Source organism: Gymnogyps californianus, unplaced genomic scaffold (genome assembly GCF_018139145.2).
Source record: "Gymnogyps californianus isolate 813 unplaced genomic scaffold, ASM1813914v2 HiC_scaffold_42, whole genome shotgun sequence".
In the NCBI taxonomy this organism is placed as follows: domain Eukaryota; kingdom Metazoa; phylum Chordata; class Aves; order Accipitriformes; family Cathartidae; genus Gymnogyps; species Gymnogyps californianus.
Window position 1 is genome coordinate 421,492 of NW_026114312.1, and position 5,020 is coordinate 426,511.

Consider the following 5,020-nt stretch of genomic DNA (forward strand, 5'->3'; position numbering starts at 1 on the left):
TCCGGTCTTCCTTTGTTTTCTCCGTCTCTGTCCTTTTCCCTGTACCTTTTTCTCTCTGCTCCTCAGTCCTTCTCCCTCGTGTTATTTTTCTCTTTCTGCTACCCCTCTCTTTTTTTGCTGTGACCCTCTGTGCTGTTCCCTTTCCTTTCTTTCTCTAATTATCTGTTATCTTACCTGTCCCTCTCTCTGCCCTCCCCCGCTTTGTCCTGCTCCCTGTCCCTATTTATTGCTCCATCTGTCTGTCCCACTCTCTATCTCTGTTTTTTCTCATGGTCCATCTCTCTGTCATTCTCTCTGTTGCTCTCATTGTCTCTCTATCCCGGTGTCCTGCTCCCCGTCCCTCTCTCTTTCACAATATCCAGCTTTCTGGCTCCCTGTCCCTCACCTGTTTTCTATATCCCTCTGTCCTTCCTCCTGTCTTTCCTCGTCCCTCTGGCCTGCTACCCATCACTATCTTTTTTTTCTTTCTCCCTCTCTCTGCCTCGGTCCCGTCACTCTCCTCCTCTCTCTGTCTCTCGTGTTTCTTTCTCCATCTCTGCCCCATTCCCTGTCCATTTTCTCTTATTCTCTCTGTCCTCCATCCTCCCCCTAACTTTTTGTCTGTGTATCTCCATACCACTGCTTGTCCCGTCATTTCTTGCTATATCCCCCTGCCCAGGTCGCTGTCCCATTATTCCCCTCTGTCCTGATCCCTGGCCTTTTTTCTCATCCTGCAGTCCATCACTGTTTAATCTGTCTCCATCTCTTTGTCCTCATCTCTGTGTGTCTTTTTTTCCCCCTCAATCCCTCTGGCTTGTTCCCCGTCTCTTTCTCTCCCTCCCGCCTTCTTTATTCCTCTCATTCCATTTTGCTCTCGATCCGTCTGTTCTGCTCCCTGCTCATCATTTTCTCTCTCTTTCTCTCTGTCCTGCTCCCTGACGCTGTTTTTTTTCTGCCATGTCCTTGCAGGGCTCCGCTTCCCTTTTTTATTGATTTCTCCATCTCACTGGCCTTTCCCCTGTACCTGTTTCTTTCTTTGCTCCTCAGTCCTTCTCCCTCATTTTATTTTTCTCTTTCTGTTCCTCTGTCCTGCTCCCCATCGCTGTATTTTTGTTCTCTGTATCCGCTGCTAGCAGACTTACTCCCGGGACTTACAGACATTAACGAATAAACACTCACTGTCTCATTTGCACTCATGGCTGTGTTTTTAGTCCTTTGTACTTGGTGAGTGGCTGTCACAGAGTCCTGGGGAGCAGGTTACCTCGTGGGTGTAAGGGGCCATGGCTGCAGCTGTCAGCTGGGGCTGGAAGAGCCCCGGGGGGGGGCCAGTGAGGCTGATGGGGATGGCCCCTCTGTATCACAGGGCTGCAGCCCCAGGGGATGGTGCTGCTGGGGCATGCCTGCCCGAGAGTGCCAACAAGCTGCAAGGATGTTTCCAACCCACCGGTGCAACAGGCTGTAGGTCACTTGGAGTTGGGCCCCAGAAGGGTGGCTCCCAGGGATTTTCTGAGAGCTGGTGGAGAGGAAGCAGGAAGAGGGGCAGGAGATGGATGCCCCCACCTCTCTGGGTACCTGGAGGCCTTCCCACCCCCTGGAAAAGGCGCTGGGTGCCTCCCCAACTCAACAAAACTCCTCCAGCCCTGCTCACCCCATGCAGCTGCCCCCAGCTCCAGCACCTCCCCTGAAGCCTGTCCCGTAGCCACGGACTGCTCCCAAACCCTGTCCTCATGGCAGCAAGCCGCCCCCTGAATATGCTTTATTCTCCATAAATGCAGGTGCTATTAGCATCAGTTTGGGGAAAGAGCGGCGTCTCCAGAAGCTCCTGCAGAAGAAGGGGTTCCTGCCTGAGGGGAGCCCCAGTCATCCCTGTGGATAACAGTTGCTTGCTCTTTCCCTCTCCCAGAGGCAGCACTGAGGCCTCAGTTGTGGGTTCCTCTCTGGGGATGTTGTGGACTGCATCTGGCTCAGGTTTGGGTGGGTTGCCTTTTGCCTCGTTCTCCGAGTGGCATAGGCAAAAAGGGACAGTTGGAGCGCTTACGGGCTGTGGACAGGAGCTGCCGGGGCTGAAGCTGGAGAGGCCAGAAAAAAGTAAAGCGGCTGAAGAATAAAATAAAGGGGATCTAGCCGGCAGCAGCCTCCCGATGCAGACAGGGGACAGCCTGCCTCTCCGGGTGAGGAAGGATCCCTCTCAGCGTAGTCCTCAGCAGATCCGATCACCAACGTGCGCGGCAGGGTCTGTATGTGTAACCAAAAGCACACTACGGCCATGCAGTGTGTGCGTGTTGTGAGGCTACGTATCTGGGAAGCCTCATACTGTAAGAGCTGTAAGACAGCAATCTATTCTTCGAGGTGGATGACAGTCAAGTGACTGGAGCTACAGAGGAGGAAAGGAGGGGGAGAGAAAGGGAGACAGAGAAAGACGCGTCCACACTGTCAAGTTCTCCCAGCACCTCTGACAGCGGGAGCTGCGGTGAGTCCTGGACCCTTGGGGCTGTGTCGCCCTTCTGCATCCCGGTCCCCTCCCTTCTATTTCTCTCACTGCTGTCATTTTTTTCACTTCCCTGTACCTCTCCCTCTCTCATTCTCCCGAGTCCTCCTCTTTCTCTGTGGTTCTATCTCTCCACGTTCTTTTTCTCTCTATGTGCTTCTGTCGTGTTCCCTGTCCCTCTTTTTTTCATCCTCTGTCTCTGTCCTGCAGCCCATCGCTATTTTTGTCTTTCTCCATCTATCTGTCTGTCTTCCTATCCCAATTCTTTTTAATTCCTCCCCCATCTGCCCTTTAGCCCTTCACAATTCCCGCCCCCCCAATTCTCTCTGTCTGGCTCCATGTCCCTATTTCTAAATTCCTCTCTCTCTGCCCTGTATTCTAGATATGCTTTTTCTTGCTTATATTCTCTTGTTCCAGGTCCCTGTCCCAATGTTTTAATGTCTTCCCTCTCTGTCCCATAGCCCATTTTTGTCTTTATTGTTCTCTCTCTGTCTGGCTCCCTGTCCCTATTCTTTAATTCCTCTGTCTCTCCCCTTTAGCTCATCGATTAAAAAAAAAAAAAACCACAAACAGAAACCTCAGTCTCTCTCTGTCCACCTCACTGTCCCCCTTTTTAATTCCTCCCTCTCTGCCCTGTGGGCCATCACTCTTCTTTGTTTTTCTCCGTCTCTCTCAGTCTGGTTCCCTGTGCCTTCCTCTTCTCTGGCCTGTAGCCCATCGCTATGGTTTTTTTTTCCCCTCTGCCTCTCGCTCTGCCCTGTAGCCGATCGCTGCTGTGTCGGCTTTACGCAGCAAGGTTTTGTTAGCTGGGGTGGAGGCGGGCAGGGGCTGCAGGGGTGGCTTCTGTGAGAAGACACCAGGAGTTGCCCCCATGTTGGGCACAGCCAGCTCCAAGACGGATCTGTGGCTGGTCAAAGCTGAGCCCATCAGCAACGCTGGTAGCGCCTCTGTGATGACATATTTAAGAAGGGCTGAAAAATGCTGCGCAGAAGCTGTAATAGAGAAAATGCGAGTGTGAAACAGCCCTGCTGTTCACCCAGGTCAGTGAAGAAGGAGAGGGAGGCGGTGCTCCAGGCACCAGAGCAGAGATTCCCCTGCAGCCTGTGGTGAAGACCATGGCGAGGCAGGTTGTTCCCCTGCAGCCCATGGAGGTCCGTGGTGGAGCAGACATCCACCCGCGGCCCGTGGAGGACCCCACACTGGAGCAGGTGGATGTGCCTGAAGAAAGCTGTGACTCCAGGGAGAGCCCATGCTGGAGCAGGCTCCTGTCAGCAGCTGTGGCCCAGTGGAGAGGAGCCCATGCTGGAACAGGCTGCCAGCAGCACCTGTGGCCCTGTGGAGAGGAGCCCATGCTGGAGCAGGTTTGCTGGCAGGACCTGTGGCCCCATGGGAGGGGCCCCACGCTGGAGCAGAAGAAGAGCGTGAGGAGGAAGGAGCGGCAGAGACATGTGATGAACTGACTGCAACCCCTGCTCCCTGTCCCCCTGCACTGCTCGGGGGGAGGAGGTGGAGAAGTCAGGAGTGAAGATGAACCCAGAAAAAAAAAAAGAGAGGGGTGGGGGGAAGGTGTTTTTCAGATTTGTTCTTATTTCTCATTATCCTACTCTGATTTTGATCGAAAATAAATTACTCTCCCCAAGTTGAGTTTGTTTTGCCTGTGACAGTAATTGGGGAGTGATCTCTTTGTCCTTATCTCGACCCACAAGCTTTTTTGTTGTATTTTCTCCTCGTCTTGTTGAGAAGGGGGAGCGATAGAACGGCTTGGTGGGCAGCCAAGGTCACCCCACCAGTTTCCTTCTATCAGGCTCCCTGTCCCTATTTTTTAATTCTTGCCTATGTTTCCTGTACCCCATCGCTTTGGAAACTTTCTTTCTACCTCTCCATCCCTATTTTTTTAATTCTTGCCTATGTTTCTTGAACCCAGTCGCTTTTCAGATTTTCTTCCTACGTCTCCCTCTATGCAGCTCCGTGTACCTGTTTTTTAATTCTTGTGTATGATTCTTGTATCCTGTAGCTTTCAAAATTTCCTTCCCACGTCTCCCTCTATCCATCTCCCTGTCTCTAAGTCTTAATTCTTCCCTCTCTGTCGGGTACCCCGTCACTTTTTACATTTTCTTTCTCCATCTCCCTTTTTCTATCTCCCTGTCCCTATTTGGTAGTTTTCGCCTATGTTTCTTGTATCCTGTTGCCTTTCGAAATTTTCTGTCTATGTCTACCTCTATCCGGCTCCCTGTTTCTATCTTTTATTTCTTGCCTATGTTTCTTTTCCCCTTTCACTGTAGAGTTTTTCCCCGTTCCTTGTCTTTTCTCTGTCTTGTCCTGCTGGTCCCTTCTGCCTCCCTCTCCTGCTCCCCGTCTCTCTTATTTAGTCCTCCATCTCTCTGACCCTGTTTTCTTGCACAACCTCTCTGCTCTCCTCTGTCTACACAGTTGTCCTGCTCCCTGTCCCTCTCTTGTTCACAGCATCCCATTTTCTGGCTTCCCTGTCCCACACCTCTATGGCCCTCTGTCTTTTCTCTTCCCTTTTCTCCCTCTGTCCTGCTGCCTTTGGGC